Source organism: Aulostomus chinensis, chromosome 5, assembly GCF_037954235.1.
Source record: "Aulostomus chinensis isolate RoL2024-O1b breed Wild chromosome 5, RoL_Achi_v1.0, whole genome shotgun sequence".
Classification (NCBI taxonomy): Eukaryota; Metazoa; Chordata; class Actinopteri; order Syngnathiformes; family Aulostomidae; genus Aulostomus; species Aulostomus chinensis.
In genome coordinates, this window is record NC_141324.1 from 25,743,322 (window position 1) to 25,770,678 (window position 27,357).

Here is a 27,357-nt window from a genome sequence, read left to right on the forward strand (position 1 = left end):
TATTCATTAGAAATGTGTCCATCAAATAAATATTAAATACGCTGCACATGCTAAGTTATGTCTGGTTGTTGTAGCAAATTTATGAACAAAGTAGAGCTCTTTCAACTGTCCTCGTACATACTTCTCTGCGAGGCTACATCATCTTCATACTGGAGCCAAGGATCGTCTGCTGCTCCACTTAAGCTTTCTAATCAGGGGGCTTTAAATCGGTGGTCCAATCAAGGGACCCTGGCTCTCACCAAGCACAGGCGGCCCTCAAACACGTGACCACAGCCACTTGAAAAGAAACGGCCCCAGCTCGGCAGCGTGCCATCGCTCCCAACGTCTTTGTAATAGCAGCAATTGTGCCATTTACCCCACAAGATCCACTTTGCTTCCATTCGTTTGGCGCTTTAGTTGGGCACATTTGGGTCAACCGTTTAAACGCTTTTACCTCACTGAATGAGTGTTTGAACAAAGAGCTTCTGTATCTTTCAGCGCCCAAACTCAAAAGAGGAGCATAAAACCTCCAGAGAATCAAGGTCAGTTTTAGATAGGAACATGCTGCTGTAATCATTAAACAATGACAACTATGTTGCCTGAAGTCTCTTGAGAATTTTTGAAAGTTTTATACAGAGTTTCAGGTGAGAGGAAAAAAAAAAGAAAAGACTGAATATTCCCCTTGTGCAAGAATAATGACTAACTGGAGTTTTCTTACTGCTACCAGACCGTAACCATGAAGACTCCTACGCTCTAATTACATTGTGTGTGGATCTACACACACACACACACACACATTCCTGTGCTACATGTGTGTGCATGTTTTCGTGTGCACTGGACAAACTTGCATCAGCAGGAGAGGAGAGTGAGCATGAGCGAATATGATAATATTTGTCTGAGTCAATGAGTTACTCACTCGGAGTTACTAAAAGCCTCACAGCTACAGCGGGGGAGGCTTTACTTGTGTGTACTTGGAATGTACAGTATGTACAGATGGGGATATGGACGTGCTGTGTATAAGTGTGTGTTTGTGGTGTGTGTGTGTGTGTGTGTGTGTTCGGGGGGTGGGATTCGAGAAGGGGGCACTGCTTGGTGAAGCTGAAAGAAGAGAGATGACATGCTGTCAGTCTGAGTTGACGGTCACCGCTCAATGCTTTAGTGCCTCCTGACACTTTCTATTCAGACCAGGGAGACCGCCGAGCGCCCCCGGCATGCCAAGGGATCCGGCCTTTTAATTGAGCCTTTACCCAAGATTCATTTCACTGTGCACCTAGGGCCCCACTGGTAGCAGACAAAACCATGAGAGTGACAAAACTGGGCCTTGAATCGTTGGGGCTTTGAGGCTGCTGAAACCTAGACCTACATAAAAAATTAAAAAAAAAAAAAAAAGTTAACCTTTAGAGACATTATCCCAGTTTCGCAGGCGCAGAAACCTCACTAATCTGAACCTTCAGCACATGAAAGTAATTTTGTAGTCAGAGGACCCTATTCTAATGCACTAAGACCTTCAATAGCCAATATAGCTGCACAGTTAGAGCGGGAACCCCTGTGCTGAGGGATATTCTAGATACCGGACTGAGAAGACGAAGAAGAAATGACCTTGTATAAAACATGTAATATAAGATAAGAAGGTAAAGGACAGCAGCTTCCTCTTAAATGCAAAGATTTAGTGTGTTTATTATGTTTCATGTCCTCTTCTTAGGTTGATTTTCACTCTTTTCTTACATTTTACAAACAAGTGATTAACAACAAAAAAAAAAACATTAATTACCTGTTTTGCGCTACACGACTTGGCCACACATTCAGCTACTGGGACTCCTACTTGTTTGTTTATGAGGAAATATCTTCATGCTAATTGTTAGCGTAATTATATACAGCACATTCCATGAAGTGGATGCCAGATTACGCTACGGCCCATTTCACACAAGCAATCACTTGGAAATTCCTATCGAGTGTGAGCAGTAGTGGTCGAATGACGTACGGTTTTGCTTCTGTGTTCTTACGTAACTTCACTTCAAAAAGAGAACTGGATGTCTATGCGACTTAATCTCTAAAGCCTGTTCTGACAGTGGAGATGAGAACCCACCAAGAGTCCTCGCAGGCTTCATTAGCAGCAGCTGGAAAAGAAAGGATTCACCTGCTGTGACAGATCTCCTCAGACCTCTCCGAGCAAACAGCGTGCTTCATTATTCCCCTCCGACGGCGGCTCCATTGCACCAGTGTGACGACTGCCAGCCACAGAACAAAGGCTGCTAAATGAACAGAGATATGAAGTAACGCAGTACAAGTACTTAATTGGTGTACTTCAGGCATTTTTACTTTACTTGACCATTTATTTTTCTTGAAACTTTGAACATTCGATTCCTTACATTTGAAATACAAGCTTCTTACTTGAGGCTTGATGAACGATCGACACCAGCGATGTAAAAGACATAGTAAGAGAGCGGGTTTTGTCTGCAGGAGCAGATAACTTGTTCACTCTCCAAGAAGGGTGGCAGTAGTACACGAAAACATTGGTTGCCACTTGTCATAATGTATCAAGGAAGGAGATGATGTACTGCATACGTTAGGAAGGACTGAAGTACTTTATTCATGTCACATTTTACACATTCTTTTTCTCATTATTTAAAAAAAAAACACATCTTCCAGATTTAAGCTCACAAAAAAACTCATGTAAATAGAATTAATGCATGTTAAGTCCAATCAAAACCTATTATACATGATTGACAGATGGAAGGAACAGATGATTTCAAGATTTGATATTAACGATGAAATGGACAGTTTTGCAGTATAGGGACAGGGGCAATTTCCCTGGTGACAGACAGCTCAATAGTGATCCCTGTCTCTATGTCGCCGTGTGTGTTCTGACTCCCTGCCTGTTAATAAGCAAACCTCCCCAAAGGCACAGCTGGCTTCTCTGTTTGCCTTGTTACTAAGTTCTTTCCTATCAATACTAAATTTAATGGAGCTGCCAGGATGCAAAGTGCACAGCACAGGGATTCTGAATGCATATAAACAGTGTATAGATACGACCAAGTAGGTGCCAAGACAAATGCAAACACCTGTACACTTGAATGTAATGGCTCTGCAATGAATCGTGTATGAGCCAGAAATAGAAGCCCTTTTTTTTTTCCACCATTAGAATTATCTTTTGACACGACTACAGTAATAGTCAACTGCTGGCAGCATTATGAGGCCGTAAAATTGCACAGCAGAGCTTTGAACTAAATATGACTGAGCAGTAAAATGCACAGTAGTCTTGGTCATTTCTGTTGCTACTCAATCAAAAGAGTTATAAAACACATCATTTGTGTACATTGTGAAGTAGCTCGGGATCGTGGGGGTCTTCATTGCTAAATGGCCACCAGTGAGGGTGGTGAAACTGTCAGAAAGAAATCATGTTCATGAACGAGGTGATGGAGTAAACATCACATCTATTCATGATGTGTCATTTAACTGCTGCCAAAAGAAACATTTGCAGATGAAATGTTAAGTTGCTGACATACCATCAGATGAGCCCATGACCCATATAACCTGTTGGAGCAAAGGCAAGCGAATTCAGTCTGCAGTCACCCAATGTTGTTCCCCACGGTCAGTCGTCACAGAGCAGGCCCTCGGGCCTCCGAACAAGGCTGCCCCAAAATTGAATGGATTCCTCCTTGGCTCATTCTCCTTCCTTCCACCAGGCTTGGTGCAAATCAGCCACATCGATTTAGGGCATTCTAAAAACATGACTTCCTTTGCAGAGGAGGGGTAAATAATGCTATAGAGGTCAATTAAAAAACTCATCTTGACCTTGAGTAACATTCAAGAATTCTTCCGCTTGAACGCAGTAGACAACATAGGGGCTACATCAACTCCCAGAGGTCTAGTCAGAAATCTTACATAGCTGAGTCAACATGCAAACATCTGCTGATGGAAGAGGGCTAAATTAAGTAGCTGGTTAGCATTGCATTATTAACACAAGCATGGAATAAATTCAATTCCAACCTGATGATTGAGTTTGATGAAAGGTCAAATGTCACTGCAGTCATTGGGATTTATTGATTTCTGCTTATCAAAAATGCCTTTTATAAACTCTGACCTGCTGATGGTGCAACAACAGACGAGAGAGATCGAAATCCAGGGGTCACTGAGGTCACTAATGGTTTCTCCTCTGGGAACCGTGAATGCATACACACTGCGCGCTCACCGTCTGGATCTCTTTTAGGACAGTCTATTACTTTTGTCCTAGCTAATTCGGGAGGGTCAAGCTGCAGACCTAAAACCTCCCGTAACTACGTCATAGAGGTAACTTTGTAACAGAAAAATCCACTGATTCAACTCTCACCAGCACGGTAACTCTGTTTTCGTCAAGCCAGTACATTCAGGCCAGTATGATGCTAAATTGAAAAGATTTGAATTATTACTTCTGGAGCTGAATTTGCAGCCTCACATTGTAGTGAAATATAACAAAGTTGACCATGCATGCAGTTAAAGCCACACCTCTGACTCAGTGGCAAAAGTAGCTTTGATTGCAGAACGGCCAATTGTGTTAAACTGTTCTGCAGTAAATTAATTCCAGAGCTACTGTATTCACTTAAATTTTTTTTCAGATTAATAACAAAAGTGTTCTAAAGTAATTCAGCAAGATATAGTCACGCATTTCAATACAAATGATGCAGTTTCAATGGTTTCATCATTAAAATTGCTCAACTTTCCTTCCTTACACTGACAAATGATTTCATACCTCCACATGTAATTGTAAAGGTTGTGTGATTGCTTATTATATATCACAGTGCAGTATAGTACACATTTATTTCAGCAATCAGGGCAAATAGGAACGTTTTTCTTTGCAAATTGTATTTCAGTTAAGTAATGAAACTTTACTTTTTCATACCAGTGACTTTTTGGTGAGAAGATTTTTCATTATGATGAGTCATGAGCACGGCAGCCTGAGGTGCCGAGTCAATTCATGAGGCTGCGGCAATGACTTTTTTTTTTTTTTTCTGCTAACGGAAACAGGTCGAGCAAACTTCCATTTTCCTTCATTTTAGCAGTTTCCTTAAAAGTCGTGTCATCCATCCTTCCCTCCCTCCTTCCCAACCCTCTGCTATTGTGATTCTTTTACAAATGAGGCGGAGGAAGAAGCAGGAATGAGTAGTTACCTGCATGTGTTAGTGTAATTGGAAAGACTCCTTGACTTCTTCAACATCTTTTAGAATCAACTTAATCCTTCGTGTGCTCTTTAAAACAAAACATGAAGCACTGTAAGACCCCCTCCCGATCCCTGAGAGGACATTGTGTTTTGTAAGAAAAATAAAGGAGCAGACACAAACACACAAAGAGGCATTAATATTTACAATGTTGTGTGGAGGTGAAGATGATCTTTGTTGAGTGTCCCTGCCATGGCTATGATCTAGTGTCCTCATCTGACAGTGTGGAGACGCTGCCAGGCTGCCTCGCTATCCTTGAGGTGCTGCCCATCTCCAGAAAACTCATGCCAGCGGACATTAGTCTCGGCCTCATCCCTCTGTTTGGGATTTATACCCATTAATAATTCATTCCCTGCTGTGGACTTAGGAGGCCCCCTTTTTCCTTACTGCGCCATTTACAAGCTCAAAAATGATGCACGGTGGAGTTATGTGCAGAGCCCTTTTAGGAGCGAGGCCGTAGCGTTTAAGCTTGGAAGAAAGAAAGCAGAAAAAGAAAGACGAAATGAAAAAGCTTGCACTCGCTCCATCTCCCTTCACACGCACGCACGCACTCACACACACACACACACACAGAGTTGCTAGGCTACACCACAACTAATCACCAGGAAAATTTGTTCCAAACCGAATCTCTATCCTGTGTGAGGACATACAGTATTTACCCTGCAGGTCAGATTGAAGATATGGAAAAGAATACAATTGTAAAGCAAGCAGGATGGTTGTTTTTTGAATATACTTGTGTCCAGTGGTTAAGGATGATTTAGTTGACAATATGCCTAAATAAATCACCAATTCGGTGCTTATCAGTGTTCTCAAATTGAAGTTTAATATCCTCTGCTCCCAGCAATTTCCTACATCCCTGAGCCTTGTGTGCTGCCAACCAGACACCCAGGACTTGGATGGAAATCTTTCCCATCACCGTTCACCACCTTAGAGGGAGAAGATTATGAAGATTAGATTTGCCTTAAATAGATTTTTTATGGCAGCCAGAAACAATGCTATCTCGGAGTCACTCTATATGCAATTCACTCTGCCGAATGCCTGACAAAAAGCACTCGCCTTTCATTGTGCGTGAAGCATGGCTTTGTGTGCTGGTGATTGAATCTTGCAGGGGAAGTAATGGCAAATGTTATGACCACTGACGTAAGGGCATGGAGACTAATACTCCTCCCTGCCTTCTTCAACAAACCAAAAGTCTGCGCAATCTGTCTGCAGGCCATGAAATGCAACACCTGCAATGAACTAGTGTAAGCGCTGCATGGTTGTACGTGAGCTGTACGTGTGTGTGTGTGTGTGTGTGTGTATGAGAATGGACGTGACATGACACGCACATGAAAACGTAAGCGGATGCGTAACGTCTTTGTGCTTAATTTTGCTGCCCATTCAATCGATTCACCTGATGACAGTCTGATTTTACAAGCTTTTTTTCTTCAATGATTTCTTTTTTTCCAAGGTCACGCAAATTAAAGACTAGATTACTTTCATTCCAAAGCTTCTTAGATTAAAAGGAGCACTGGAGCTGTGTGATAATTATGTTTTATAGCTGATCAATTTTTATTGAAATTGTAATCACATTTTGTATCGACGGAAAAACAGATGCTGAATAAACGATGACAAGTGTCTCTGGTATTTACTGTAGACAGCCAGCAAACACAGAAAAATATGGTTGAGTTTGGAGACATTTACAACCATACATCACACGTTGTCACTTCTCACTCATTCAAACTTTTGTATTTGCTGCTCACACTATGCCACGGTTCAAAGTTTTTACACATTTACAGAGTAGAAACAACTGATCAGTCATGTGACTCCAGTGTTTGCATTATTAGAGCTCATTCAGAGATGCTGCCACCTCCCATTTAGCCCATTAAAACACACTTGCAAAAGCCCCTAACGTGGGCTTTAAAATTTGTTGTGAATTGGAGTTTTATTCCCCCTAATTTGGCCATCTCCATTAACCTTCTCTGAAGTACTACTTCAAAATGTGCAAATATGTTGACAGAGCCAAACTGCTACCGATACACATGCTGTTGTACGTCACAGTTAATTGGACATAGTTTACTGGCATTTCTTACAGTTATATTTTTAGAAGAAATGACCCGGGGTGGCACGTCTCAGAGGTAGAGTGGCCGTCAAGCAAATGAAGCATCGCTGGTTTGTACCTCACTCCCCCCCCCCGGTGACCATGTCCAAGTATCCTTGAGCAAGACACTCAGCCCCTAATTGCTCCTGATGGCCCTGTGACGGACTGGTGACCCGTCCAGGGTGAACCCCACCTCTCACCCAATGTCAGCTGGGACAGGCTTTACCCCCCCCCCCCCCCAATGGATAAGCAGTACAGAAAATGGATGGATGGAAGAAATGACCCAAAAGAACAAGTCCCACAATGGTAACGGGTCTAATAACTATTACTCATATGTTGCCATGGTGAGGGAGCTGTTGATTGTTTCTTAATGGAGTCTAACTGTGTCAGTCACAGAGGTGACTGGTACAACACCTATTTTCTATCCCGATGCGCTGGTGTTGGATGGTTCACTGGAGGCAGCAGGGTTTGTTAGTGTCCTGTGGAGGCAGAGACGGGTAGACATGAGCCAGTGAGATGTAATGACCCTTGCCATCAATGACTAAGCCCCACCAGCACCTCTGCATGGCTGAGAAAGTACACCTGATATTAATGACAGCAGAGCTAAAATAACCACCGTCACCTCACTCTCTTTGCTGGGGAAGTCAGGTGGCAGCTGGTGTGTGAGAGAGAGAGAGTGTGTGTGTGTGTGCGTGTGTGTGAGAGAGAGAGTGTGTCTGCACCTGTGTCACACTAAGACACAGTTTCACTGTGTGTGCAAGGAGCGTTCACTATTCATATCCAGAGGCACTCGCATGGAAATTTTTGATTTCATTCAGATGAGTGTGTTTTTATTCATTCTTGTCACTGTCACTTATTGTTTATTGTTAGAGTTTCATACTAGAATAACAAAAAAACAACAACAAGGCATTAGTCTACCGTCTTCAAGAATCTCACAACACTCAAACACACCACAGCTAAGAGGGAGACTTCAAATGTTTCAGCAAAGACAAAGTGAAGTTAATTGTAGAGATTATGCCTAAAGGGTTGCAAAAAAAAAAAAAAAAAATCATATTGAAAGGTTTGTTTATAATGGTGGCTGTCATTCCAAAATATAGTTGTGAGCAGAGATTATGGAGCCATTCAGTCCAGCAGGACAGAGTCGCCATGGCAATGTGATCAGATCATTTTTAAAAGCATTGTCTGTAAACACTGATAGCACGTCTTACATCATCTGACGTAAGATTGGTTGTAACTCAGACAAGAGCTCATTTTTGCTCCCTCCAAGTACAGATAAAACTTGTTTTTTTAATATTTGGTCTGAAGAAGGCATCTCAGGGCCACATGCCCAATTTGATGTCAGTTACTTCCATTTAGATGAGGGGTGGTGGATGAAATTTTGAAAATCTACTGCACAAATTGTGCCACGTTTGATGAAGACTAGAAATGCTTTATGGCCAGAGAAACATTTCTTTTTAACTATTTCAATAAAAGTCAGTATGGTTGACGGGACAAGTTCTCATGTGTAGTTTCAGGACATCTGAATCAGTTGTTTTAGGGACACACGTCAACATTTTATTAGCTAAAACACATTTCGTCACACAGGGTCTCTATGAGTTGCACACTTTGCAGTCTGGTGTCAAAACATCAAAGTGCAGCTGAGATATATGACCTCATTTCATGTTTGATGGCTTCTACTTCTCATTGGTTGTGACAGACAGTTTGATGTAGTTTGTGAGGTTTAGTCAGAGGACCATAGTCCCAGTTTTTATTTGATAGAAATTGGACAAAATATTTGCAAAAAAATGTCGTCATTTTTCGTTGAAACCAATACGGAGGGGAGCGTTAAACTTAAATTGACCTGAGAAACCCGATACTGCCTCTTTTTTGAACATTAGGCATACAATTCAAAAGTTAATGCAGCTCTAACTTTGACTCATTGGTGGTGCTCAAGGTGCAGATATGAAATTTGGTGAGAAGAATGGCTTTCACTTTCAGCAGGAGGAAGAAGAGGAGGAAGAAAAGGAAAAGAGGACAAACAATAGGGTGCTGCATCACCCCAAATACACAGAAGTGTTCACACTCTTTGATATTTGTAGAGTAATACAGGGATTCTTGGACACAAAAGACCATTGAGTCATCAAAAAAATAGGATGTTCTACCCCATCAAAACCTAATGTGTCCAACAAAATTCTGTTTTATTTTAATATCTTGTAATATCTCCAAGTAAATGACTGAGCTTGCAAGTGAAAGTCGTTTAAAAAAAAAAAAAAAAAAGAAAAGAAAAAAAGTTCAAGAACAGAACATTACTGTACAATCATTTACAGCTCACTGTCTTCTGGATGAATGAGGTAAAGCCCGGAAGCTTATGATTATCCCAAACCAAGAGAGTTCATTACTTCAAAGCAGAACCTCATTAGTTTAGATTTGCCTTTCAAGTTCACTTTCTCTCAAGATCCCCGAGTTTAACCGTTAATTACTGTTCAATTAATTAAAGAACCGTTACCTCAAAGGCAGGTAGTGATATACCACATATAACTGATCAGCTTATTTCCATAACTTTGAGTAATATCCCTACTGGAAATACTAAAGAAAAAATAATAGAGTACAGCCTATATCATCAGACTGATAGGGCACAGTAGGAGCAAATATTCCTACAGCATTCCTGCTGTTTGATGTAAATCTTGATTAAACATCACAGTTATTAATTTCAAGGCAGACCCTGGGTGTATAGTCAATTACTAGAGCTTTGTTTCAACAAGACTTATGTTCTCCCACAATTAATCAAGATAGTCATAAACTAAGGCGGGCACAAGGATGCCGACCGCCTTTCCTCACACAAGCAAAGAACTGGCCTGTGTCAAGAAGATACGGGAGAGTAAAAAGCAGTTCTTGGTTACATGTGTGACTAAATTCAAATGAGCTTGAGCTGCCAGATGGGAGATTTTGCCATAATTGTAGCCTCTTGCAACCCCCTCCCCCTCCCAGGTTGTAGAAAGGCCAGGTTGGAGAAACACGTGCCGCTTTAAAACAAAGATGTGAAAAAGTAGATGAATATACAAGCCTGCAAGCTTTCTTGGCTTCTTACTGCCTTCATGCAACACAAGTGAGCTGCAAGCTGTCGTGACAGTCCTACCTCCTTGTGTTTCATGTACACGACTGTAGAATGTGCTCTTGCTCAGCAGGGGAGACTGATTATGTGCAAAGATTAGATAAAGGGAGAGGGAGATAAAAACCTCAAAGAACATTTTCCCCAAATCTCTGCATCTTCGGATGCATCACAAGCAGAAGTGTGGGTCAGCGTGCCCCAGCTATGGAACAGCTCACTAAATCTTCTTTATCCTCGGATGGTGACTTGATGTGGCAGATTGGCTGAACCACATCCACTCATCTGTCTGTCAAGCACAATGACAACCTCTCATCTTGTTACCTCTGGCTTTCCTAATAATCCCACCACTCATCCTGAAGGCATTGTCTTTGAAAATAAGATATGCACTGAAATAAGGTTTCCAAAAGCCATGAAAATAATCTTCAAAACTACATCTCATGTCATGGCTCCTCTCAATCAAAACTCTCATTACCTTCATCTCTGTGAATGCCTTGAATGGCTTCTCTTGTTTTAATCATTTGCATGTGACAGGTTGGGGTGTATTAATTTGATAGATTCCCAGCACGATTGCTTGAATCACACTGCTGCCTCCAGGCAATTACAGGGTAAAGAACTTGACAAAAAGAGTCAAAAACGAGGTGTTATTTACAGGTTGCCATCAATAGATGAGTGGTTTAATTGTCAGATTCCCATCAGCCGCATTAGTCTGTCTGAACTGTCAGACAAGTAGAGGTAAAGTGCATTCTTCTTTCTAGGTAAAACGAACAGCACTTAACTGAGAAATGTTCATTTAATATACAAAAGTAAATCAAATCACAACCTCTCGCCCCCCCCCCCCCCCCCCAAACAAACTCATGAACAATAATTTGTAGCGGTCATCTACAGAGGGACAAGCAAGGATCATGACAGTTATTTAAAAAGGCAGCAGACAGCGGGGACCTCTCCTATAGTCACTGAACGAGTTGCAAATTGGTTAATAAGACATATCCATCATCAGACCCAAGAAAAAGAAAAAGATCTATTGATTATCTGGCTTATCTCAGACTGGATAGGGGTGACAGCAGGGCAACCTGGATGTCACTCTCCCAGGCAATGCACTCCAGTTTCTCCTGTGGGACCCCAAAGCATTCCCAGGTCAGGGGCCATGGGGCCTCTTACATGGATGTGGGACATGCCTGGAATACTTCCAACAGAGGACACCAGGGAAGCATCCTAATCAAATGCCTGAACCAGCGCAGCTCCTCTGGATGTGAAGGAGCAGTGGATCTACTCTGAGCCCTGTGCGAATATCTGAGCTCCTCATCCTACCTCGAAGGCCCGGCCACCCAACAGATGAAATTCAATTCAGCCGCTTGTATATGTGATCTCATTGGAGTTACTCTTGAATTGGAGATTGGACAAAGCCTCTTCTCCAGCACTAAGCTTTTCTCCAAGGCTAAGCGGTGTGATCCCTATGCTACTGGAATGGTCCATCTTTTTAAAAATGGGAACCAGAGCTGCGAGTTCCACATGAAGAGTCCTGAACCTCGATGTAACATTGAGGGGGTGGGGCAGCCAAGACAGCCTCATACTGCCCCAAACCTTAAGCATCTCCAGGGAATCTCATCCATACTTGTGACTGAGGAGCTGCAGCTTATCTTCCTCCTCCGCCTCGTCCTGGAGAATGTCAGTTGAGTTTAGGAGTTCCTCACAGGGCTCTTTCTGTTGTTTGATAAAGGGCTGTTTGCCAGTCAGGTTGTGAGTTCTATCTGCTGGGGGACAATAATGATTGGCAGTATAGATGACTTGGCTTCAGGCTACATAATAACTCAGGAGATGGACCGGCGGTGTGATCCCCTCCCTTCTCAGAGATTCGTGAAAGAGAGGCGACACTCCTCCACAGGACAGCAGGAGAACAAGACGAATCATACTGTTTTTCTTTTCATCTCTCGTTTGTTGTGCTGCTGCATGTTGTGAGGATTTTGCTGCATGCCGCTCATCGAGCTGAATTAGTGTATTGGGAGGTGTGGCTGAGTGGGATTTAATTCTAGATTTTGTGTTATACTGTATATATGATCATATCCCCCATTTGTCAAATACAATTTCAAAATTCTTGTCATTGAATCACTGAACAAACCATTCTGACAAGACTCACTGTGATTAGTATTCATTTTATGGAGTTAAAACATTTCAAAATGGATTGTACTTTGACCACATCCCCAGCTGTTATTGGCCATTGCATGAACATTGTCCTTTATAAGAGAATTTCCATTCATTGCTCAATCTATCAGTTGAATTTGCCGTGTTTCTGCGTTTGCCTGATCTTTATGATTTTTTCTAGATTGCCTCCATCCTCAACCCCTTGACCAGTTTCTGTGTGGACCAAGCAGTCTGTAGTCTGGCCACCTTGAGCCAGTGACCTCATCAACGTTCAACACAAAGGAACAGGAATGACAGGCTTTTCATTATTGCCCAGCTATTGTGCTAGAGGGGCAAATCAATTATAAAAACACGACTAACAGCAAAGATAACAGCAGTGTCCTCTATTGTGTTGGAACGAACTATCTTTTTTTTTTTTTTTTTTTTCCTCAAGGGTCTCTTGACCAGTCCAGCATCACCTTGGTGCAATTTGCTCCCCATCTCAAATCCCATTGCCTTTTGGAATTGGATTTTCCTGACTCATTCACACAGTGAATGGACTCTCCTTCCAGTGAGAGAAAAAAAGGGATTCTGTGTGAAATTGCCTGAGGAGTCAGGAGGTTTTGGATTCGTCAGGTACCTCTCCCTGTCCGCCATTAACCTTCCAACAGGAAGAATGTCCTCATTACAGGGAGGGACTGGGGGCCTATGGAGGTGCAGAGGAGGAAGTGAGAACAGAGCCGGGCACTGGAACAAGGAGGGGACATGTGAACATGGCCAGGAATGTTAGTGAGGAGGATTAATGCATACCTTGAGCTTAGGGATATGCAAATGATTCATTTAAATTGTTTTTGTAATTACACCACAACTGTGAGCAGGGGTGGAATGAGTTACAACTACTCACTTTACTGTGATTAAATACGTGGGGGGTTTTAGGGAGGGGGGTTTGTATTTTTCCACGGTATGAAAAGTAATAGCTACTTTCTGAGTCACTGCTGAGTAAGTCAGTAATTTGGTCTGAAACCATCAGACCAAATAACAGAATCAAATAAAACACCAGCTAGCAGTCCACAGTCCAGACTGGTTCACAGTCCACCTACGATTTGACATCCAAACATATCCTCTGCACTTTTGTCCCCCAATCAGGGTCCCAACTGTTTGCAAACAAGCTGACGGAATCCCTGAAAATACAGACAAAATTAAAAATACTGCACAAGGCAGAGAATTGGGGAGGCGACCACTGACCAGAACCACAAAGGAGATCATTTAAATGACAAAGACAGAGGAACCATGTCCACAGTCGGCAGAGAACGTTATTGTACAAGTTAATAGTAGGACAGGAGTTCTACACAAGTACGGAGTCTTTTTAGTTTGTTTTTAACAGATGTCATCCTTTAAACCTGTATGTGTTTTGTGTCAATTTTAGGGAATTCGTTTAGTTTGTATGTTGAGTTTCTGGTTCACGCTGTGCAGCAGATGGTGGCGGTAATGCACCAAAAGCTGGACCATAAGCCAAGCACCATACGAAAAAACAAAACAACCAAAAAAAAAAAGACAAGAGAAGAGGACATCCCTGCTTTATCTGTAGTCTCGCATCTCTTCATAAAACAAAGTGAGTTGGTCTAATTCATTAAAACTTCTGATCATTTATGAAGGAATTTACTAAGTCAATATTTTCTGTGCTGATCTCCTGTTTGATTCAGCGCCGGTTAAAAAGTAACAGCTGGCCACTCTCATGAGTTCAATAACGACTCTAATAAAAGGTATTACCATGTCCCCTTTTGAAATGAAAAAAGAACAAAAACAATAAAACAAGGCAAGTGAGAGCAACAAGTTTTACTGTGAAATTGAGGGTTTTACGCCCACCACAGTTTGCGGTTTTCATGATCTTTTTCTAATGCAATTCTTCCAAATGTGCATCAAAATACATTACTGAGATTTCCAGGGCATCACGAGGGATGGGCATTGTTGGGATTTTTGATGACGATCTGATTCTGGTTCCTAAAGGTTCCTTATTCTAACCCCACCCCCCCCTCCAAACAAAAAAAAAAAAAAAAAAAAGGCGAAAAATAGGAAGCCAAATGCATATTTAACAAAAGACACTTTATTGCAAACTAAACTACCGGTTATATTAAATGTTAAAATAAATTTTGGAACTTTATTAATTTCCCACTGTCGCTGCTCTCTCTAGAGAAGTAAAACCACACCTATGACTGCTTTCCCCGGTCCATGTCTTGTTGCTAGTTGGCTATCTGCTGCTAGCTCCTCTGTCTGCAGTGTTGAAAACGTGCTGTGTGCAGCATCGTGTAACGTAGGAACCGATAAGCAGAACCAAAATTATAATTCTCCACTCAATAATTTTAATTCAGCCCCAACTTGGAACCAAATTTCAGTATCCAACCCTAGTCATCACCAGTTGTTTCATTAACTGCATTGAAATACACAGTATGTTTCGTCTTATATATATTAAAAATAAAAAAAATAAAAAAAACAATCTCACTAGTAAAATAACAGTAAGCTATAAGCTGTTACACAGACTGTTAACCTGTTAGATTTTCCCAAAAACCCAAAGTAATTGGGTGTTTTCAAGATGAATGTCAGTTGTAACACATATTCTTTAAAATGGCGTGTATCCATACAAGGAGTCTCTTTCTGTGCTGAACAGAGATAACTAGTTGGCATGTAGTCAGAAACAATTATCCACAATAAATGTCTTTTATATTGCATTTTTTTGTAACCCACAGCTCTGACTCTGTCTGATCCTTAACACTCCCTTTAAACACACTTGTCTCTTTTCTCCCTCATCCCAACAACTTTGATCCCTGTGACCCATATCCATCGTCTCATCTCGCCTATGGGTTGTTTGTTGGTTTTTTTTTTTATAGATTTGATTCAAGTGTGTTCCTTACTCACACTAGCAATCAGTTGGCTGTTTGCCAGCCAAATGTGCAACCTGCTTTCACTGGAGGATGATTTTCCTGCAGGCTAGCTGTCACCCAAAGAGAAAGATAATTGGCGATCGAAGCTGCTAATTCTATAATCTTTTGAGGGCTAGTTTGCTCTTATCCCACCGGAAAAGTCCTGTCAGATTAATCAAAATTTTAGCCATCAGTGATGACTGTATGGGAGGCAAGCTGCCCCCAAACAATAGCTGTTTACCATCAGCATTTGTGTTGGATCCAGATTGAAACCAAACATCAGCTCTAGGACTTATTGAAGTTGACAGGATGTGACAGAATAAACAAAGAAGTTCAATACCTCTTCAGCGAAAAGAAAACCCACCCACGGGCATTTGTAGAAAATTATTGTAATTGTAGTCTTCTAGATTAAAAGCTAACATAAAACTAAATAGGTTTCATTTGAACAATCTAGCACTGTTATTGTCATTATTTTCTACTGCATATTTCTCCATTACAAGTGAAGTAATATGTTGTTTGTGTTTCTAGCGGTTCAATTTGCTAGGCAGGAGAAGAGTCATGGAGTGGAAGAGATGCTGTGTGTTTCAGCTGCAAAGGCAAAACATCAAGTTTGCACTCAGTGTTGTTCACTTCAAAAGCCTGTATGTTGGTTATTGCACCAAAATTCCACTGCAGCTCACGAATGAGTGAATGAGTATGAATGAGTTCATGAAAGAAAACCTCCATTCAACTCATACTTGGAATAGATATTTCAATAATATCGCCAATAAACATTTTTGTCATGTAAAGTCAAATAAAGGCTTCATTTAAAAGGCAAAGAAACGTGCATCCAAAAATAATGCTGCTGTTACTCCACCTAGCAAAGATTGTGTGCAAGCCTAAGCTGTTGCCCTCTGGTCCTGCTTTGACTTTTACTTCTCTCCAGCGCAGTGACTGTATTTGTGGTTTCTACTCACCGTGGGAACAGAATCAGCCAGCTTTATAAAGACAGTTTACTTAGGTTAAAAAAATAATAATTTTGCATTGTCTCCAGCAATGCAAATGCTAAATCTGACTCTACTCCTATCTATGGTTGTTGGGGTTATATAGGAACACACATCCAGAGGGAAAGGTCTTACTTTTTTTCGGGAGAGACACAAACAGTAGAGTTTCTCTCAGCGTGATAAAAGCCAAAGCCTCTCAGACTTCTGGCATGTTGTTTTTCAAGACGTATTATTTAAACGCCATTTAAGTCAGTAGTCACTGCTATTAATGTCATTCTAGGCTTCATCGTGGTGAGAATATGACAGGCAAATTAGTTTTATTCTATATATACGTAGAAAGCTGGAGATCTCTGTATAATCTCATCAAGAAGTAGCACGCATTCAGGCACACACACAGACACAATACAGCCACAGGCCCCCCTGGTACAAAACAAAACAGATGTAGGACTAATGACCCACTCACACACTAAATGACAGTTGAAATAGGTTTAGAGCAATCTGGAATCAGATAAATGGACCTAATCTCGTTCTGGTTGGGACCCTGGCCGGGAAATGGCTCCTGACACCTGAGACCCTGCTACACGTCAAGGCTCAATCGAGGCTGGCGGCGCGGGCCCATACATCTCCATTTTAGATGACAAGACACGTTCTGAGGCAGAGGAAATCCTGGGAGGGTCAGTTGTGGTTTAGTGTGAGATTAAAGGGAAGAGAAAAAGAGGTGATGGTGGTGGTCAGTATAAGGTATAATGTGTTTGTTTTACTAGATAAAGGTGACAAGAGCAATGCTTCTAGTTTAGGCCTCATTAGAGCAAGGCTTACATCTGAGGATGAGCCAAGAAGGGATAGCAGGCAATTATTGAAATCTGCAGGAGGCCATGTTTAATTACAGCACTCCAAAGTACAGTTTTTCTTTATGTTCTGGGATACAAACATGTACAAACCACTCAGATACTGTTTACTTTATAGTCTGCGATGATCAAGTTACTGAGCGATTCAGAGTAATGAGAATTAATGTTTTTAAAAAAGGCCAAACATCAAAAAAGTTGACTATTTTAGGTCGAGTGTGTGAAGCGTACTACAGAGATATGGAGGAAAGTGCACTTGTAATGGCAACGGTGATGTGTTCAGATGACACAGAAATGTCGTGATATTCAAGTCGACACCTTCAATCACACCCCAGACACACCTCATCTGATGAGAGCCAAGCATTTTCTGGCTGAACCCATCAACATGCGAGGCAGATCAGGCTGGAGATTGAGACGGTCAGTCCCGTGACGGAGTCCTCCGCCAGGTCTTGTTTCACTGGGATATCCACCACTGATACTATTAATTCTCTAAAAGGTCGATTAGATCCAGATCATAGTTAAGGTTAGAGTTGGTGTCGGGTTTAAAAGTAAACCATTCAGCAGTGAAACTTCAAGTCAATGCTTTTTGTAATTTGCCTTTTATCAGCAGTAGAAATATCAGTAGTTTCACTTCCAACATTTTTAGAAATGTCACATTTGCTAAGGTTGATTAAAAACACCAAGTACTTCATCTGCACAGCATCCAACATGGCCGTTACTAGCTGGCATCAAAGAATTTGCCCAAGTAAAAGCAATTCCACACAACTTCTCTTCATTTTTCACTGCAGATGACAACCTCGTCTTCTTCTACTGTGTTTGCGATGGTATATTATTTCCTACATCGCCATCTTCTGATGAATTTGTGCATTTCTCAGCCTTGTTAATTCGCTCCAAACCAGTTGATGGAAACATTTCTTTTCTTCACAGTTTACTCAAAATTTGCTTGACGGTTAAATGAAACGTGGTTGCTTCATTTGGAAATGACAGGTTGATGTCAATGTTTCAGTCACCTAACTGTTACTTCATACTTCATATCCACACTGCCCTTTTGTATTCCTACTGTTCATTTTTGTACATATACTGTCTATTTTGTACATACCACTACATGTCATTGTTTTTCGTATCATTTCTTTACCTAACTTATTTTCCTCCCTGTGCAGTGAGCAATGCCAACCCGGTAACAAATTCTTTCGTTTTTTTTTCTGCCTTGGCCAACAAAGTGAGTCCGTATGAAATGTTGCAAACAAACGGATCATATCACTCTCAACCCCCTGTCTCCTCTTTAGTCACCGTCCAGTTTTAGGCCAGCTTTTTAGTTGGTTTTAAAAGAACAGCTGGCTTGATGCCCGAGGTGTATGGCTGAACTCTGAACTCAATAGGAGCTAGTGTACCAGCTTTAGAGCCTCACATGTGGCCCTCCTGGTCATTCCAGCATCTTGGCTTGAAGATAAAAGTGACCCTGCTGTTGGTCCTACAGCAGCTGGACTTTGGAGAAACTTACCAGGGAAGATCAAATGTTGAACTTAGATTTAACTCACATCTCTGCAGTTCCCCCCCCCCCCCTTACACACACACACACACACACACACACACACACACAGTTTGGTTAATCATCTGTTGCTCCTTGTTTAATAATGCCATCTTTTTAAAAATTGAAGAGTTAGATATTTGTACTGTGAATTATTGCCTTCACTTATCAAAGTGTATTTTGAACTGCAGTACTGAAAACATCCTTTAGTCACCTATAAAGGTATCTTGGTGGTGAGAACGACAATTTTCAATTTGCACATCACAGGTGATAACTACACTATCTTTTAATTAATGCATTGAAAAAAGTACTCTCATTTTGTGGCCATTTATCCCCCGCAGTATTCTGGTGTCCGTGAAATATGTCACTGAATTCAAATGAAAGGAAAAGCATCCGTTTGCCTTGAAGCAATCTTTAATAGTTACATAAACAGCCCGATGTGATCATTTGTGCCCTGAACTTGATTGAAAATTGATTAAGAATCCTTTAATTTCACATCTGCTGCAGGACGCTGGGATTTAACAAGGTCAGAATCATGCAAATCTTACAGATTAATAAAGCAATAAATTGAGTGTTAAACTAGAATTCCCATCAGATGTTGTGATTGCTTCAGCCCTCACGCATCAAGCATACGGCCTCTGTTTATGAACACGATGCTGGACCTATTATGTTGTGCATACATTCAGAGTTGAACTATAGTCACCCCTTTTATTACAACCTTAGATTTCCATGAAGAAGCTGCAGCATTTTCCAGTTGTTCCATTTAAATAGCTGCTGTGTGTTAAAAGATACACATCACGTTTATACCATTCAACAAGGGGGCGGAGTTTGATAAACTTTCATTAGCTTTGTTGCCTTTGCGATTGGTCACACAGGAGTATGGACTCAAATGTTAATGGAGAGAGTGACACGTGGGGGTTATTGTGATTTATTCTTTTAATTAGGACGTTGACTGTTGCAGATTAGTTATGGCAATTACACGCTGATTTGAACATATGTAAAAACAACAGATCACTCTTCTGATGCATATTCCTGCATGTGTGGCATTATTAAGCATGGGAACTGCCTTAATTACAAACTAAATATTTTATAATGTGCAGTCTGCTGCACATAATGTGTAATTCCACCATTTTAGATGATATAAACATACAGTAAAACAGAGAGAGGTCTGTGATTGTCGGTCAGTTTTCAGTAACTCGTTAGCTTATGATGATGAAAAGTGGAAACGATACGCCTTCCAGCTTCACTGTGCAGTGTTTTTGGAGTGCCTAATGTACAACTGAGTATCATATTCCAACAAACAGGCAGATATGTTCCAGTTCCTCATTAGAGACAAACAATACCGGGACTCAAGACTGATATCACCCTCCAAGCTAATTGCAGTGGAACACTGAGCCGTCTGGAGGAAATGGACAACATATTCAGCTGCATCTCAAACCCCATCTACAGCACAAGAAGCAACTCTTTCATCTCTTTTGAAATAAAAGATGTCACAGAACTTTGATGTTTGTCTTCGGGTTGATGGTGTACATTATGTTTTTTGCACGTGTGCCCTCTTTTTTTTCTCGTTAGGGGGTGAGGTCCGCGTGCATGTGTGTTTTTGCAGATTTGAGGGTGTTTTCGCTTCTACAGTTGCTTTTTCTCTCATCTAAATGAGTTGACGAGTTTGTAAATTTCCATTGTTCTCTTCTTCCGCTTCACAAGGACACAAATCCAAGCAAACTAAAAAAAACTGGTCAATTTGGTCTAATAGAGCAAGACACTAATGTGAGGAGGTGGCCTTGTGTTCCGGACTGGTGCATAGTTCTACTACTTCCTGCTACACATTCTACTTTTGTCCTCCAGTTTGGATGCTTTGAAATGTCTAAAAATGCGTAATAGCTTTGTCCTCTCCTGCAACACCTGGTTGGAAACCTTTTAGGCTAACACCTGCCAATCATACTGACAGTTGTGTCTGGCCAAGGTCGGGTCACACTGAACAAACCACAAGACAAACAAATCACTGAAGTTGGTTTGGGATGGGACTGAGACCACTTCATCAAGGTCTCGGTCCTGGTGCTCACCCGAGGAGGACCTGCTGTGTTCACACCTGCTCAAAATAAACAATGTCAAAACGGAAAACAAACCAGATCAAAACAAAACAGGGACAGAAGATGGACCCAACAAAAGAAGTTAGGCATCACATCTAGAGTCCAATTGACAAGTTAGAAACAAATTAATATCAATTTTAGTTCAGCTCAATTTCACAGTGAACAAATTCAAGCGAAAAAAACAAAACAAAACAAGGACTCATTGACCGGACAGCTATATCAAGGATCAGAGACTGAAATGTGCTTTCAGACATTTTCAAAAATGTCCCTGTACCCTCACGTAACCCACCTCATAAATGGTGGTTTTATAAAAATACCTCAGCAGAGTTGATGTGATAACCTCATGTTATTTTTATTATAATATTTGGGATAATCATCCTGTTTAACTTGAATGCCGATGTTGAAATGTTCCTTCATTTTGTTCTGTTGTTGGTCTTAGAATGATATAAAGTCAGAGTTTCCTATTTCATTTTATTATCAGACACTGAATGGTCCAAGTTTAGATACGTTCTTGTTTTAGATGATTTTTTTTTACTACGCTTTTCAGCAGTTGTCAAACACTTTGTGGCAACAACCACTAGGTGGCGGCTGCGCAGTGCAGGGGTTTTCCCTCTCTGAACCTGCTGCAGAGAAAGAAACACCGCAGCTAATGCTCCTGAAGAAAATGGATTATCGTCTGAGTCTGGGAATACTTTTTTTCGTGTCTGAAATCTTTTATTTCGCTGAAATAGCTTTGATTGTGAGTGGTGACGCTGGTGATCAGGCGGGGAAGGTCGAGAGTGATTCATCCAATATCAGCGCTGCAGGAACGAGGAGCGCGTAACTGGTGGAACGAAGTGTTGGACGCTGGACTTGAACTCTGAGTTTGGACTCCATTTTCTTCTTTTTACAAGTAAGATCTGTCCATCACATGGAACTTAGAGAATTGAAACAAAAACTTGAGGAAACTCAATTTTTTTTTCTGGCCAGATTTGATTTTATTCTGTTTTATTCTGGGACATTTACAGGGGTGGGAAATTTACACGCTTGTGAAAATTTTGTTCAATTACAATCGAAAGAAAGGAAATGATACAGTGAGCGTGTATTTCTTTTGCGTGTTCTCTGTGTGAAGTCGATTCCTATCACGGCCGAAGATGAGCTTATAATAATCATAATTTTATCTTCACTTACGAACCGGGGCATCACTGGAAGATGTGGTGTCTCTAGACTTTCGAGATTTATTATATTTGTTCTCTACAGGAAATTGGTTACACTTACATCTTTCTTTACCACCAGGACAAATTTGTTTTGGTTGGATTCTTGCAATTGGGCCAGAACAGTGAGGGATTGTGCTCTCGCAGCAGTTGGAGGTTCCCATTTGGAAGCGGTGGTCTGGGACCCTTTGATTCAGTCTGCACCAGAGTAAGATCCCAGCTTCCATGAGCTCAAACCTCACCAGGGTTCAATTAAAACAGTCTAACTGCTGCTTTGTGAAAGCACCTTAGATACAACTGTCCAACTGGGTCTTTACATATAAATTGACATGCGATTATTATAATAAGTCTGCGTGAGTTCCACCAATTTCACGGCCATGACTCTTACGCAAAGTTTGAGGTAACAATGTATACACACAGACATCAATGTCGCTTTCCCCCCTCCCCACTTCATTAAAATTAATCGTATATCTCCAGGGCACAGAGAGCAAGAGAAGCGGGCTGAGGCAAGGATGGCTGTAATCTGACATTGATGTACAGCAAAAATGGAAGTCCTCGTTCACCTTCCCTTTGTTCCAGGGAAAGGGAAGTGGTGTGTGAAAGGGTGTAATTAATGAACCTACAAATAGCTCCAGTTTCATTTAATGACAATCTATGTGTTAAGAGGCAGTACCCTTTGTTACTGTGGATGTGTGAGTGCTGGCAACACTGGCTCCCAATAGAGCTTTGACAGGTAATTCTGCATTTTGAAATGGTAATGAAGCAGAATGCATCACTGGATTACACCTAAGGGACTAACATGTTGAGTGTCCTTCAGGGTGTAAAATTGTAATGCTCTTGATCAGGAACGAGGCCACTGGCAGCTGAGTGTTGGTGGGTGTGAAGGTCGGGAACTGTATCTGTGTGACTTACCCCAGAGCCTCGCCAATGCAGCCAATTTCTAATTGCTGCTCTAAACGGGGCAAATGAAGCTGGCATGACAAATTGCGTCAAAACAAGTCTGTAGCCTGGTGCTCAGTTAATTTCTGAGACACAGAGATGTATTTGGTGCCAGGAACTGCTCAAGCATAATAAATATCATTTCCCAGGTAGCAGCTAGCAGATGATGTATTTTAGTGCTCAGTTCTTTGCAAGACTGGCAGTTTGCTCCATGTCTCATTTAAACTCAACCTGGACACTGCAGGGTCTATACTGCTGCATATGATTGTCACTGACTTAAAAAAACAAAAAAACAAAACATGAATATGATGTAACAGATCTTTAAATTATTTCTCCTCCTGAGATATTTTACTTATTCAGGGTTTAATTTTTCGCTTCAGACGAAACCATATCTTAGTTTCTTATCTGTGAACCCCCCCCCCCAAAAAAAACAAGTAGCTGGCACCACCGCTGCTCATCTATTTTCACAATATGCTTATCTCAGTCCTTGAAAGATTCTCATTGTTCTTCCTCTAATCCTCCAAATCTGCTGCATGATTCAGAAGTTAACCACACGCTTGTGTGCCAATGCAATTCCAGTCTGTATTATCCTCCAACAGCAGCCGCACCCCCCCCCACCCCAACTCCCCCCTCCCCCCAAAACAATGCACCCAAAATGACTTCTTTTCTGCCAAACAGATGATAAAATGCCCAGCTGTGAGTTTTAATAATGTTCACTGGCACACACACACGCGAGTCAAAGGAGCGGTGGAAGATATAACAACGCACTTTGGTAAAAGGAAGCTCATTGTTTTACACACGAGCAGATATAGAAAGCATCTTTGCATGGTTATTTGTGGGAGCCACTCGGACTATAAAAACCAGCAACCAGACCAGCAGAAAAATAATACAGCATGCGCTTCTCCTAAGTAAGAAAGGGAAGATAAAGAAAGCTAAATAAGGTCTGTATCTTGCTGGCTGCCTCAGAGCATGTTATTCTTGATCCCTGACCAGACAGAGTCATTCAAAACATTTTAACACAATTGAGATGGATCCATGGGAATGTACTGGGAGGGGCCGGCGATAGTGGGAGTTGCACGTTAGCCTTCACGCTTATAGGAATTTAGCCATTATGGAAAAGGATGCTGGCAGTCTTAATCCAAAATCATGGCAAGCTGTGACATTCCTTTACCAATGTAGGTGCTTTTCAGCTTGGCCCCTAATCTCCAAAGTCTATTTTGGACATCACATTGGTCCCTGAGGCCCCCTTACCCGGGTGTCTCTCCATCTCCATCTGACCAACTGCACACTGTCACATAATACACTGTCTGACTTTAATTACTGTCTGGAAGTATCAGGGTTAAGGGTCACACATTCCAGTGGGAGCATCTGTGTGCACGTGTGTTCCTGTACATGAACATGCTTGGGTGGCTCCACTCAATGTGCAAGCATGTCCCTTGTATGACAGCCGGTGTATTGAGGGAAGTGCCGAATTCCACAACACATTTTCCCCTTCGCTCATCACGTACCGCACACCCTTGACCCGCATCTACATCAGCACCTCAGACCTGTTTTAGGAGTGCAAATGGTTTGCAAGGAGCCACCAGGAAGCACAGAGAATGTGACAGAGCTGTGATTACAAGTGTCTAATTTAAGTATGAGGAAAAATTCTGAAATGATATCGGACACAATTTAATCCGTCATGATATGCAACCCAAACCCAGAAAAGGTTTGTTGACCTTGAGGTTAAAGCTCTGCTATCCCTGGGGCTCAACTTATACTTTCCCTGACAAGAGACAAGATTAGCCAGCTGTACTAAAGACCCAACTGCTCTCAGCAACAGCAGCTAATTTAAACTCTTATCTACAAGTGATAAAGGAGAAATTATTTTCACATAGAGATAAAAGCCTGGTTACAGGCTTTAACAGGAAAATATCAGCACGAGTGTGCCAGGCGCTACATAAACTGTGACGCAGCTACATATAAAGAGGCTGATCACAGACAGGAATAAAACCAACACCTCAGTCAGTAATTTGACTACAGATATGATTGCATAAATCAGCTGGTGGCCTTTCATGCTCTTCTGTCACATGGAAGCCATCCGTCTGGCCAGACTATAAATTAAAGCAAACAAAGTTGGTTGTCGGGCCACCGTAATTGGGTTTGCTGTTGTTATATTTTCCTATCTGGCGAGTTGTTATGTGTAATCATAAAATTCAATGACTAAACATAATGGTGTTTTCATGATGGGAAGACAGGCAAGCGCAAGGGAGGATTTGAATGCGCTTAGCTGAGATTTAGCAGCTCTGCCTCCGGCGTTGTGACCAGCATCATTTTTTATTCAGTGTTTATTAAATGCTTAGAGTCGCCAGCGCATTTCCACATGGGCAGAAATAACATATTGTTGAATGCTGATGCGCTGCTCCCTGAAAACATAATCTAGCGACTGCGCAGGAATGAGCTGTTTATCATGGGATCTGTTGACTTAACTGACTCAGACCATTAAGCAGAACGATACTGATCACTTTGGGGTGGGGGTGGCATCAATATGCAAATGCTTAAATGCTTGCACTGAGGTGTAAAGCCACGATGTACATTCTACTCAGTCAGAGAGGATGTAAAGTTTGTAGGGTTGGCAATAAATCAATATACAGTACTATATCGCGATTTTTTCCCCCCAATGACATTCCAGCTGCTAATATTGGTATTTCAATATATTCTGAGGAACATAAAACAGGTCTAATTAATTGGACATAGAAAATTAAATGAAATAGTTTTGTTTCAGCTCATCTGTTGTATCTATATACTGCTATGTATTGTACACATCCTTGCCTTTGCCTTGCCTACAAGGTAAATTTATTTTCAGCTCAGTTCTGAAATTTCCAATACAATATGATGAGTATTGCAGTATTCATGGAGTCATATTGTTATAAAACTCTACCTTGACTCATGTATTGGGATTTGTGTAGTATCATGAGGTTCTTACCAGCCCTAAAAATTTCCATAATACGACAAACTGAGAATTTTCATTATGAATGTGTGCCCATCAATCACACTCCCTGGTTATTCAATATACAATGTAGCATATATAAAGCTGCTGAATTATAAATGATGCACTTTAAGTGAAAACATGAGGACACCTATTGATTAGGCCACTTACATGTGTCATATGACCCACAGATTATCACATGATCCGCACAGATTGCCTTACTCTCAGGGCTCCAGTGGCGACAGGGATGAGCAGAGGCCTGTGTTCTTCGGATTAAATGTGTTGATCCATTGATGAGTAATCCTCACAGCTTATCAGATTCCCTTGACCTTGACCACAGGCAGGGCAATATACAGCCGCTAATGGAAACGCCATATAGACGCATACAGAATTGCAATGCATGAGCATGCAAATGTTTCAATTAAGCCAGTGCACAGCTGAGTTATTGTATGAACCTGTCAAACAGAGTTGCGACTTACATAATCAACAATTATTTTTAATCTAATAACTGTCTGTTCCATTTAACATCACATTATAGTTGAGGTAAAAGATTGCTTGATGTATCAAGTCCAAAAACCTTTGATTTATTCAATTTAGAGGGGCATGAAACATAGAAAAATAGCAAATTTCATTAAAGAGACTGATGACCCAAATTGTTTCACAGCCCTCCAAATGACCCCCATATGACAACTGTTTTTTGAGTCATCAGCTGGAACAGAGGAGAGTCTTGGCACATGTCATTTGCAAATTCCAAAACCCCAATGCCACTACTTGACCACTCAGCGACCAACCAAACGGCAGAAATCTTAGGAAGACCCTTAGAGGGGAGGCAGCTCTCTACCACGGACACAGAAACCCAATAGACCCCCCCCCCCCCCCCCCAGGTACTGAGCAGATAAAAATAACTAAAATAGAAAAGAAAAAATGTACATGATATTAAACCTACATGATGATGGTAAAAAGAAAACACCAGACTGTTGGTAAGAGCAGCGATGTTACTGATGTCAAAGTCTGACACCCCCAACCCCCCATGAAGAGATTTTTCAGTGGCACCACAACAACATCACGCTATTTCTGCCCCTGGTCCTGACAGTCAACACTCATTATTCACATGACCGCAAAATGCCCTTGCTAGGAAAATATAAACATGGGAAGCTGATACACTAAATGGCAGTAATGTCTCACTAGCGTATTAATATTTCAGATTCATCAAAAGCGTAGCTGTCAACACTCTTGGCTGATTGTGTTTTACTACGCAGGTTTACAACAGTGATGACAAACAAAAACACAGAGAATTTTTTTTGTTTTGTTGCAGAAACCATCATAAAGGATCTGCCAGAACTAGAATATTTGTTCCTCAATGATACATCACTCCCTACATGTTTTCATGAAGCAGAGAGTAGCACGTGTCATTCTGATACACACAAGGGCAG

At 41.3% G+C, this 27,357-nt stretch overlaps 1 long non-coding RNA gene across 1 annotated transcript in view; it reads right to left on the reverse strand.

Annotated features, from left to right (window-relative positions):
- LOC147261920 (uncharacterized) overlaps window positions 1-27,357 on the reverse strand; it is a 59,019-nt gene that overhangs the window by 14,396 nt on the left and 17,266 nt on the right. The window lies entirely within an intron of this gene.